Raw genomic sequence first — 12907 nt, 5'->3', positions numbered from 1 at the left:
GGCTTGAAGCAAGCTATGGTCATCTTGTAAATCTCAGTCAGGCGGATTCAAATGGTTATGGAGTTTAAGGTGATGAAAATAAACATAAAATAAAGATAGAGATACTTATGTAATTCATTGGTGGATTTCAGATAAGCATATGAAGATGCTTTGTTCCCCTTGAACCTCTGCTTTTCTATTGCCTTCTTCCAATCATTCATACTCCTTTCCATGGCAAGCTTTATGTTGGGCATCACCGTTGTCAATGGCTACATCCCGTCCTCTCAGTGAAAATGGTCCTGATGCTCTGTCACAACATCGGCTAATCAGCTGTCAGTTCTAGATCATGTCGGAATAGGATCCATTGATCCTATTGCGTCTGTCACACGCCCCACACTCGCGAGTTTGAAGCTTGTCACAGTCATCCCTTTCCAGATCCTACTCAGAATACCACAGACAAGGTTTAGACTTTCCAGATCTCAGGAATGGCTGCCAATAATTCTAGCCTATACCACGAAGGTTCCAATCTTAGATTAGAAACCCAAGAGATACGCATTCAAGCCATTGCTAGTAGAACAGAGGTGGTTGTCAGGCACATGTTCATAAGTAAGAATGATGACGAGTGTCACGGATCATCACATTCATCAAGTTGAAGAACGAATGAATATCTTAGAGAAGAAGTAGGCGTGAATTGAAGAGAAAAACAGTAGTACTTTGTATTAATTCATGAAGAACAGCAGAGCTCCACACCTTAATCTGTGGTGTGTAGAAACTCCACCGTTGAAAATACATAAGAACAAGGTCTAGTCATGGCTGTGAGGCCAGCCCCCAGATGTGAAGAGGTCTATCCAAGTATGAGTAAAAGATAGATGGTATGAAAATACAATGGCAAAATGTCCTATTTATAGAAAACTAGTAGCCTAGGGTTTACAGAAATCAGTAATTAATGCAGAAATCTTCTTCCGGGCCCACTTGGTGTGTGCTTGGGCTGAGCATTGAAGCTTCCATGTGTAGAGACTTTTCTTGGAGTTAAACGCCAGCTTTTGTGCCAGTTTGGGCGTTTAACTCCAGCTTTTGTGCCAGTTTTGAAGTTAAACGCGAGAATTCTTGAGCTGACTTGGAACGCCGGTTTGGGCCATCAAATATCGGGCAAAGTATGGACTATTATATATTTCTGGAAAGCCCAGAATGTCTACTTTTCAACTCAATTGAGATCGCGCCAATTGGGCTTCTGTAGCTCTAGAAAATCCACTTTGAGTGCAAGGAGGTCTGAATCCAACAGCATCCGCAGTCCTTTTTCAGCCTCTGAATCAGATTTTTGCTCAGGTCCCTCAATTTCAGCCAGAAAATACCTGAAATCACAGAAAAACACACAAACTCATAGTAAAGTCCAGAATTGTGATTTTTATTTAAAAACTAATAAAAACATAATAAATACTAACTAAAATATATTAAAAACATACTAAAAACAATGCCAAAAAGCGTATAAATTATCCGCTCATCACAACACCAAACTTAATTTGTTGCTTGTCCCCAAGCAACTAAAAATCAAATAGGATAAAAAGAAGAGAATATACAATGAATTCCAAATACATCTATGAAGATCAGTATTAATTAGATGAGCGGGGCTTTTAGCTTTTTGCCTCTGAACAGTTTTGGCATCTCACTTTATCCCTTGAAGTTTAGAATGATTGACATCTATAGGAACTTAGAATCCAGATAGTGTTATTGATTCTCCTAGTTAAGTATGTTGATTCTTGAACACAGCTACTTTATGAGTCTTGGCCGTGGCCCTAAACATTTTGTTTTTCAGTATTACCACCGGATACATAAATGCCACAGACACATAACTGGGTGAACCTTTTCAAATTGTGACTCAGCTTTGCTAGAATCCCCAATTAGAGGTGTCCAGGTTTCTTAAGCACACTCTTTTTGCTTTTGGACCATGACTTTAACCGCTCAGTCTCAAGTTTTCACTTGACACCTTCATGCCACAAGCACATGGTTAGGGACAGCTTAGTTTAGCCGCTTAGGCCAGGATTTTATTCCTGTGGGCCCTCCTATCCACTGATGCTCAAAGCCTTGGATCCTTTTTATCACCCTTGCCTTTTGGTTTAAAGGGGTATTGACTTTTTCTGCTTGCTTTTTTTTTTCTTTCTTTTTCTTTCTTTTCTCTCCTTTTTTTTTCCGCACATATCCCCTTTTTTTTTTCTGCAAGCTTTTCACTGCTTTTTCTTACTTCAAGAATCAATTTTATGATTTTTCAGATCATCAGATAACATTTCTCCTTTTCCCATCATTCTTTCAAGAGCCAACAATTTTAACATTCTTTAAACAACAAATTCAAAAAATATGCACTGTTCAACCATTCATTCAGAAAAACAATAGTATTGCCACCACATCAAACTAATTAAACTGTTTTAAAATTCAAAATTTATGTACTTCTTTTTCTTTGTCAATTAAAAACATTTTTCATTTAAGAAAGGTGATGGATTCATTTTCATAGCTTTAAGGAATAGACACTTAGACACTAATGATCATGACACAAGCATGAATAAACATAAACATGAAAATTCGAAAAACAGGAAAATAAAGAACAAGGAAATTAAAGAACGGGTCCACCTTAGTGATGGCGGCTTGTTCTTCCTCTTGAAGATCTTATGGAGTGCTTGAGCTTCTCAATGTCTCTTCCTTGCCTTTGTTGTTCCTCTCTCATGGTTCTTTGGTCTTCTTTAATTTCATGGAGGAGGATAGAGTGCTCTTGGTGCTCCACCCTTAGTTGTCCCATGTTGGAACTTAATTCTCCTAAGGAGGTGTTGATTTGCTCCCAATAGTTTTATGGAGGAAGATGCATCCCTTGAGGCATATCAGGAATTTCATGATGAGGAATTTCCTCATGCTCTTGATGAGATTCTCTTGTTTTCTCCATCCTTTTCTTAGTGATGAGTTTGTCCTCATCAATGAGAATGTCTCCCTCTATGTCAATTCCAACCGAATTGCAAAGGTGACAAATGAGATGAGGGAAGGCTAACCTTGCCAAAGGAGAGGATTTGTCTGCTACCTTGTAGAGTTCTTGGGATATAACCTCATGAACTTCTACTTCCTCTCCAATCATGATGCTATGTATCATGATAGCCCGGTCTATAGTAGCTTCGGACCGGTTGCTAGTGGGAATGATTGAGCGTTGGATGAACTCCAACCATCCCCTAGCCACGGGCTTGAGGTCATGCCTTCTTAGTTGAACCAGCTTCCCTCTTGAATCTCTCTTCCATTGAACGCCCTCTTCACATATGTCCATGAGAACTTGGTCTAACCTTTGATCAAAGTTGACCCTTCTTGTGTATGGGTGTGCATCTCCTTGCATCATAGGCAAGTTGAATGCCAACCTTACATTTTCCGGACTAAAATCTAAGTAATTCCCTCGGACCATTGTAAGCCAATTCTTGGGGTCCGGGTGCACACTTTGATCATGGTTCTTAGTGATCCATGCATTGGCATAGAACTCTTGAACCATTAAGATTCGGACTTGTTGAATGGGGTTGGTGAGAACTTCCCAACCTCTTCTTCGGATCTCATGTCGGATCTTCGGATATTCGCCCTTTTTGAGCTTAAAAGGGACCTTGGGGATCACCTTCTTCTTGGCCACAACTTTATAGAAGTGGTCTTGATGCACCCTTGAGAGGAATCTCTCCATCTTTCAGGACTCGGAGGTGGAAGATTTTGCCTTCCCTTTCCTCTTTCTAGAGGTTTCTCCGGCCTTTGGTGCCATAAATGGTTATGGAGAAACAAAAAGCTTTAGCTTTTACCACACCAAACTTAGAAGGTTGCTCGTCCTCGAGCAAAAGAAGAAAGAAGAGAATAGAAGAAGAAGAAATAGAGGAGATGGATGGGGCTTTGTGTTTCGGCCAAGGGGGAGAAGTAGTGGTTAGGTTGTGTGAAAATGAAGGAGTAAAGATGGGTTTATATAGGAGTGAGAGGGGTGTGTATGGTTCGGCCATTATGGATGGGTTTGGGAGGGAAAGTGGTTTGAATTTGGATGGTGAAGTAGGTGGGGTTTTATGAAGGATGTATGTGAGTGGTGAAGAGAATGGTGGGATTTGATAGGTGAAGGGTTTTTGGGGAAGAGGTATTGACGTGATTGGTGAATAGGTGAAGAAGAGAGAGAGTGGTGGGGTAGGTGGGGATCCTGTGGGGTCCACAGATCCTGAGGTGTCAAGGATATCTTATCCCTGCACCAAGTGGCGTGCAAAACGCCCCTTTCTACCAATCCTGGGGTTAAGCGCGAGGCTGCTGCCCATTTTTGGTATTTAACGCCAGCTTCTTGCCATTCCTGGCGTTAAACACCAGTTTGGTGCCCTTTTCTGGCGTTAAACGCCCAGAATGGTGCCAGACTGGGCGTTTATCGCCCATTCTGCTACCTTTACTGGCGTTTAAACGCCAATAACTATCTCCTCCAGGGTGTTCTGTTTTTCATTCTGTTTTTCACTTTGTTTTTGCTTTTTCAATTGTTTTTGTGACTTCACATGATCATCAACCTACAAAAAACATAAAATAACAATAGAAAATAGAAAATTATCATAGAATAGTAACGATTGGGTTGTCTCCCAACAAGCGTTTCTTTAATGTCAATAGCTTGACAGTGGGCTCTCATGGAGCCTCACAGATGTTCAGAGCAATGTTGAAACCTCCCAACACCAAACTTACAGTTTGAATGTGGGGGTTCAACACCAAACTTAAAGTTTGGCTGTGGCCTCCCAACACTAAACTTAGAGTTTGACTGTGGGGACTCTGTTTGACTCTGTATTGAGAGAAGCTCCTCATGCTTCCTCTCCATGGTTACAGAGGGATATCCTTGAGCTTTAAACACAAGGGAGTCTCCATTCACTTGAATGATCAATTCTCCTCTGTCAACATCAATCACAGCCTTTGCTATGGCTAGGAAGGGTCTGCCAAGGATGATGGATTCATCCATACACTTCCCAGTTTCTAGGATTATGAAATCAGCAGGGATGTAATGGTCTTCAACCTTGACCAAGACATCCTCTACAAGTCCATAAGCCTGTTTCTTTGAATTGTCTGCCATCTCTAGTGAGATTCTTGCAGCTTGTACCTCAATGATCCCTAGCTTCTCCATTATAGAGAGAGGCATAAGGTTTATGCTTGACCCTAGGTCATACAGAGCCTTCTCAAAGGTCATGGTGCCTATGGTACAAGGGATTGAGAACGTTCCAGGGTCCTGTCTCTTTTGAGGTAATCTCTGCCTAGTCAAGTCATCCAGTTCTTTGATGAGCAATGGAGGTTTATTCTCCCAAGTCTCATTACCAAATAACTTGGCATTTAGCTTCATGATTGCTCCAAGGTACTTAGCAACTTGCTCTTTAGTGACATCTTCATCCTCTTCAGAGGAAGAATACTCATCAAAGCTTATGAAAGGCAGAAGTAAATTCAATAGAATCTCTATGGTCTCAGAATGAGCCTCAGATTCCCATGGTTTCTCATTAGGGAACTCCATGGAGGTCAGTGGGCGTCCATTGAAGTCTTCCTCAGTAGGAATCACTACCTCTTCCTCCTCTCCATGTTCGGCCATGTGAGATGTGGTTATGGCCTTGCACTCTCTTTTTGGATTCTCTTCTGTATTGCTTGGGAGAGTGCTAGGAGGAAGTTCAGTAATTTTCTTACTCAGCTGACCCAATTGTGCCTCCAAATTTCTAATGGAGGACCTTGTTTCAGTCATAAAACTTTGAGTGGTTTTGATTAGATCAGAGACAATCGTTGTTAAGTCAGAGGGGTTTTGCTTAGAATTCTCTGCCTGTTGCTGTGAAGATGATGGAAAAGGCTTGCTATTGCTAAACTTGTTTCTTCCACCATTATTGTTGTTGAAACCTTGTTGAGGTCTCTGTTGATCCTTCTATGAGATATTTGGATGATTTCTCCATGAAGGATTATAGGTGTTTCCATAGTGTTCTCTGGTGCGCAGAAATTGTGATTACACTTTGATTATGTAAAATTCATTGCTCTTTCTTTCCCTGGCAATGGCGCCAAAAACATGATGCCAATACCATGGTTCACAACTTCGCACAACTAACCAGCAAGTGCACTGGGTCGTCCAAGTAATACCTTACGTAAGTAAGGGTCGAATCCTACGGAGATTGTTGGTATGAAGCAAGCTATGGTCACCTTGTAAATCTCAGTCAGGCGGATATAAAATAGTAATGGGGTTTTCGAAAATAATTAATAAAATAGGGATAGAAATACTTACGTAAATCATTGGTGAGAATTTCAGATAAGCGCATAGAGATGCTTTCGTTCCTCTGAACCTCTGCTTTCCTGCTGTCTTCATCCAATCAGTCTTACTCCTTTCCATGGCTGGCTTTATGCAAGGGCATCATCGTTGTCAGTGGCTACATCCCCTCCTCTTGTGAAAATGGTCCAAGATGCCCTGTCACGGCACGGCTAATCATCTGAGGTTCCTGATCATGCTGGAATAGGATTCACCCTCTTTTTGCGTCTGTCACTACGCCCAGCAATCGCGAGTTTGAAGCTCGTCACAGTCATTCAATCATTGAATCCTACTCAGAATACCACAGACAAGGTTTAGACTTTCCGGATTCTCTTGAATGCCACCATCATTCTAGCTTACACCACGAAGATTCCGATTAAGAGATCTAAGAGATACTCATTCAATCTAATGTAGAACGGAAGTGGTTGTCAGGCACGCATTCATAGGGAATGATGATGATTGTCACGTTCATCACATTCAGGTTGAAGTGCAAATGAATATCTTAGAAGCGAAATAAGATGAATTGAATAGAAAACAGTAATGCTTTGCATTAATCTTTGAGGAACAGCAGAGCTCCACACCTTAATCTATGGAGTGCAGAAACTCTACCGTTAAAATTACATAAGTGAAAGGTCCAGGCATGGCCGAGATGGCCAGCCCCCAAAACGTGATCTAAGATAGCATACCACTCATCAAAGATGTCTAATACAATAGTAAAAGGTCCTATTTATAATAAACTAGCTACTAGGGTTTACAGAAGTAAGTAATTGATGCATAAATCCACTTCCGGGGCCCACTTGGTGTGTGCTTGGGCTGAGCTTGAATGTTACACGTGCATTGGTCATTCTTGGAGTTGAACGCCAGCTTTTGTGCCAGTTTGGGCGTTGAACTCCACTTTGCAGCTTGTTTCTAGCGCTGGACGCTAGAATTGGGCAGAGAGCTGGCGTTGAATGCCAGTTTGCGTCATCTAAACTTGGGCAAAGTATGGACTATTATATATTGCTGGAAAGCCCGGGATGTCTACTTTTCAATGCAATTGAAAGCGTGCCATTTTGAGTTTTGGAGCTCCAGAAAATCTATTTTGAGTGCAGGGAGGTCAGAATCCAACAGCATCAGCAGTCCTTCTTCAACCTCTGAATCTGATTTTTGCTCAAGTCCCTCAATTTCAGCCAGAAATTACCTGAAATCACAGAAAAACACAAAAACTCATAGTAAATTCCAGAAATGTGAATTTAACATAAAAACTAATGAAAACATCCCTAAAAGTAACTAGATCTTACTAAAAACATACTCAAAACAATGTCAAAAAGCGTATAAATTATCCGCTCATCACAACACCAAATTTAAATTGTTGCTTGTCCCCAAGTAACTGAAAATCAAATAGGATAAAAAGAAGAGAATATACTATAAATTCCAAAATATCAATGAAACATAGCTCCAATCAGATGAGCGGGACTTGTAGCTTTTTGCCTCTTGAATAGTTTTGGCATCTCACTTTATCCATTGAGGTTCAGAATGATTGGCTTCTATAGGAACTCAGAGTTCAGATAGTGTTATTGATTCTCCTAGTTCAGTATGATGATTCTTGAACACAGCTATTTATGAGTCTTGGCTGTGGCCCTAAGCACTTTGTTTTCCAGTATTACCACCGGATACATAAATGGCACAGACACATAATTAGGTGAACCTTTTCAGATTGTGACTCAGCTTTGCTAAAGTCCCCAATTAGAGGTGTCCAGGATTCTTAAGCACACTCTTTTTTTGCTATGGACCTTGACTTTAACCGCTCAGTCTCAAGTTTGCACTTGACACCTACACGCCACAAGCACATGGTTAGGGACAGCTCGGTTTAGCCGCTTAGACCAGTATTTTATTCCTTTAGGCCCTCCTATCCACTGATGCTCAAAGCCTTGGGATCCTCTTTATCTGCCCTTGCCTTTTGGTTTTAAGGGTTATTGGCTTTTTGCTCTTGCCTCTTGGTTTTAAGAGCTTTAGCTTTTTCTGCTTGCTTTTTCTCTTTTTCTTTCTAATTTTTTTTCGCCTATTATTTTTTTTTTCTGCAAGCTTTGCTCTTTGCTGCTTTTTCTTGCTTCAAGAATCATTTTTATGATTTTTCAGATTATCAAATAACATGTCTCCTAGTCATCATTCTTTCAAGAGCCAACATATTTAACATTCTTAAACAACAACTTCAAAAGACATATGCACTGTTCAAGCATTCATTCAGAAAACAAGAAGCATTGTCACCACATCAATATAATTAAACTAAGTTCAAGGATAAATTCAAAACTCATGTACTTCTTGTTCTTTTGAATTAAAACATTTTTCATTTAAGAGAGGTGATGGATTCATAGGACATTCATAACTTTAAGACAAAGTTACTAACTACTAATGATCATGTAATGAAGACACAAACATGGATAAGCACTTAACATAGAAAATGAAAAACAGAGAAAGTAAGAACAAGGAATGAGTCCACCTTAGTGATGATGGCGTTTCCTTCTTGAGGAACCAATGATGTTCTTGAGCTCTTCTATGTATCTTCCTTGCCTTTGTGGCTTGATTCCTAGTGATTTTTGGTATTTCTATCCTCAGTTGCTTCCAATAAATATGTGGAGGGAAGTGCATCCCCTGAGGTATCTCAGGGATCTCTTGATTTGCAGCCACATGTTCTACCACTGAGCTATAGATCCTTTACATAATTATTTTACCACACCAAACTTAGAATGTTGCTCGCCCTCGAGCAAAAGAAGAAGGAATAGATGAAGAAGAAGATGTGGAAAAAAAAACTAGGATTATGAGGAAGGAAGGTGGGGATCTTGTGGGATCCACAGATCCTGAGATGATCCTGTGAGGTCCACAGATCTTGAAGTGTCAAGGCATTTACGTCCCTGCACCAATTTAGGCATGCAAAATACCCTTGCACACAACTCTGGGCGTTCAGCGCCAGGTTGGTGCCCATTTTGGGCGTTCAACGCCCATTTGTTGCCCATTTCTGGCGTTGAACGCCAGAACCATGCTTGTTCTGGGCGTTCAGCGCCAGCTCCTCTCCAGGGTGCAATTCTGGCGTTCAGCGCCCAGATGATGCCCATTTTGGGCGTTCAGCACCCAGATACTGCCCATTTTGGGCGTTCAGCGCCAGAACCATGCTCTGTTCTGGCGTTGAACGCTAGGCAGGTACTTCCTCCAGGGTGTGATTTTTCTTCTGCTGTTTTTGATTCCGCTTTCAATTTTTATATTTATTTTGTGACTCCACATGATCATGAATCTATAAAGACATATAACTAAGAAAAATATAATTAGATAAAAATTAGGTTGCCTCCCAACAAGCGCTTCTTTAATGTCAATAGCTTGACAGTAGGCTCTCATGGAGCCTCACAGATGTTCAGAGCATTGTTGAGACTCCCCAACACCAAACTTAGAGTTTGGATATGGGAGTTCAACACCAAACTTAGAGTTTGGTTCTGGCCTCCCAACACCAAACTTAGAGTTTGACTGTGGGGGCTTTGGTTGACTCTGCTTTGAGAGAATCTTTTTCTGCTTCCTCTCCATGGATGCAGAGAGAGATCCTTGAGTTGTAAACACAAGGTTGTCCTTATTTAATTGAAGGATCAATTCTCCTCTGTCCACATCAATCACAGCTCTTGCTGTGGCTAGGAAAGGTCTTCCTAAGATGATGGATTCATCCTCTTCCTTTCCAGTATCCAGGACTATGAAATCAGCAGGGATGTAAAGGCCTTCAACCTTTACTAACACGTCCTCTACTTGTCCATAAGCCTGTTTTCTTGAATTGTCTGCCATCTCTAATGAGATTTTAGCAGCTTGCACCCCATAGATTCCCAGTTTCTCTATTACAGAGAGGGGCATGAGGTTTATTCCTGAACCAAGGTCACACAAAACCTTAAAGATCATGGTGCCTATGGTACAAGGTATTATGAACTTTCCAGGATCCTGTCTCTTCTGAGGCAATGTCAGTTGATCCAGATCACTTAGGTCATTGGTGAACAAGGGAGGTTCATCTTCCCAAGTCTCAATACCAAATAGTTTGGCATTCAGCCTCATGATTGCACCAAAAAACTTGGCAGCTTGCTCTTCAGTAACATCCTCATTCTCTTCAGAAGAGGAATACTCATCAGAGCTCATGAATGGCATAAAGAGGTTTAATGAACTAGCTACTAGGGTTTACAGAAGTAAGTAATTGATGCATAAATCCACTTCCGGGCCCACTTGGTGTGTGCTTGGGCTGAGCTTGAATGTTACACGTGCAGAGGTCATTCTTGGAGTTGAACGCCAGCTTTTGTGCCAGTTTGAGTGTTGAACTCCACTTTGCAGCTTGTTTCTGGCGCTGGACGCCAGAATTGGGCAGAGAGCTGGCGTTGAACGCCAGTTTGCGTCGTCTAAACTTGGGCAAAGTATGGACTATTATATATTGCTAGAAAGCCCTGGATATCTACTTTCCAATGCAATTGAAAGCACGCCATTTAGAGTTCTGTAGCTCCAGAAAATCCATTTTGAGTTCAGGGAGGTCAGAATCCAACAGCATCAGCAGTCCTTCTTCAACCTCTGAATCTGATTTTTGCTCAAGTCCCTCAATTTCAGCCAGAAATTACCTGAAATCACAGAAAAACACACAAACTCATAGTAAAGTCCAGAAATGTGAATTTAACATAAAAACTAATGAAAACATCCCTAAAAGTAACTAGATCTTACTAAAAACATACTAAAAACAATGTCAAAAAGCGTATAAATTATCCGGTCATCATTCTCCCATGTAATTTACCTGTTCCGCTGCTGGGTTCTCAAGATCATAAGCTTCTTCTTCAGAGGAAGCTTCCTTAGTACTGCCTGTTGCTGCTTGCATTCCAGACAGACTCTGAGAAATCATATTGACTTGTTGGGTCAATATTTTATTCTGAGCCAATATGGCATTCAGAGTATCAATCTCAAGAACCCATTTTTTCTGAGCTGTCCTATTATTCACAGGATTCCTTTCAGAAGTGTACATGAATTAGTTATTTGCAACCATTTCAATGAGTTCTGGAGCTTCTGCAAGCGTCTTCTTCAGATGAAGAGATCCTCCAGCAGAGCTATCCAATGACATCTTGGATAGTTCAGACAGACCATCATAGAAAATACCTATGATGCTCCATTCTAAAAGCATGTCAGAAGGACATCTTTTGATCAATTGCTTGTATCTTTCCCAAGCTTTATAGAGGGATTCACCTTCCTTCTGTCTGAAGGTTTGGACTTCCACTCTAAGCTTGCTCAATTTTTGAGGTGGAAAGAACTTTGCCAAGAAGGCATTGACTAGCTTTTCCCAAGAGTTCAGGCTTTCTTTAGGTTGTAAATCCAACCATGTCCTAGCTCTGTCTCTTACAGCAAAAGGAAAAAGCATAAGTTTGTAGACTTCCGGGTGAACCCCATTGGTCTTGACAGTATCACAGATTTGCAAGAACTCAGCTAAGAACTGATGAGGATCTTCCAATGGAAGTCCATGAAACTTGCAATTCTGTTGCATTAGAGAAACTAATTGAGGATTAAGCTCAAAGTTGTTTGCTCCAATGGCAGGGATAGAGATGCTTCTCCCATAGAAATCAGGAGTAGGTGCAGTAAAGTCACCAAGCACCTTCCTTGTATTGTTGGCATTATTGTTGTTTTCGGCTACCATGGTTTCTTCTTCTTTGAAGAGCTCTATTAGGCCCTCTAGAGAGAGTTGTGTTTTGGTTTCTCTTAGCTTTCTCTTCAAGGTCCTTTCTGGTTCAGGATCAGCTTCAACAAGAATACTTTTATCTTTACTCCTGCACATATGAAAGAGAAGAGAACAAGAAAGTATGGAAGAATAGAAGGAGGAGGTGGAGAAGAGGGAATTCGAACTTATCAAGAGGGACAGAGTTCGAATTGCACCTTGATGAGGAGTCTTAGTCCCTTAAATAGAAGGATGTGAGAATAGGGGAAAAATTTTTGAAAATAAATTAAAAAGATTTTGAAATAATTAAAAAGAAATTTGAAAATTTGATTGAGATTTTCGAAAACTAAGATTAGGAAAGAAATCAAGTGATTTTTGAAAAAGATTTTGAAATCAGAAATTAAAAAGATATGATTGAAAATTAAATTTGAAAACGGGTGTGATTGAAAAGATATGATTGAGAAGATATGATTGAAAATCAAATTAAAAAGAGAAAGTTTTAAAACTAAAGTTGATTACTTGACTAACAAGAAATTAAAAGATATGATTCTAAAATTTAAAATTTGATCCTTTCTTAATAGGCAAGTAACAACTTGAAAAATTTTGAAGTAAATCTTGAATTGAAGCAAGGATTTTTGAAAATAGTAAAAATAAATATAAAATGGAAAGAAATTGATTTTGAAAGAGATATGATTGAAAAGATATGATTTGAAAAAGATTTGATTTTGAAAAATTATGAAAACTTGAAAAAAATGTGAATTAAAAACAAAATCTTCCCTCTAGTGTCATCTTGGCTTTAAACGCCCAGAATGGTGCCCATTCTGGCGTTTAACGCCCAAATCTCTACCTTTTTAGGCGTTAAACGCCCAGCCAGGTACCCTGGCTGGCATTTAAAGGCCAGTTTTCCTTCTTCACTGGGCGTTTTGAACGCCCAGCTTTTTCTGTTTGATTCCTCTGCTGAA

At 40.2% G+C, this 12907-nt stretch overlaps 1 non-coding gene across 1 annotated transcript; it reads left to right on the top strand.

The window, feature by feature from the left end:
- The first annotated feature begins 11414 nt into the window (after positions 1-11414).
- LOC148571712 (small nucleolar RNA R71) lies at positions 11415-11522 on the top strand. Its single transcript, XR_015908458.1, has one exon. It is a non-coding gene; the product is annotated as a small nucleolar RNA R71 (small nucleolar RNA).
- Positions 11523-12907: the final 1385 nt, after the last annotated feature.

This window comes from Arachis ipaensis, chromosome B3, assembly GCF_059453495.1.
Source record: "Arachis ipaensis isolate K30076 ecotype BB chromosome B3, ASM5945349v1, whole genome shotgun sequence".
In the NCBI taxonomy this organism is placed as follows: domain Eukaryota; kingdom Viridiplantae; phylum Streptophyta; class Magnoliopsida; order Fabales; family Fabaceae; genus Arachis; species Arachis ipaensis.
The sequence above is the reverse complement of the archived record's forward strand: the minus strand, read 5'-3'. Positions and strand labels throughout refer to the sequence as shown.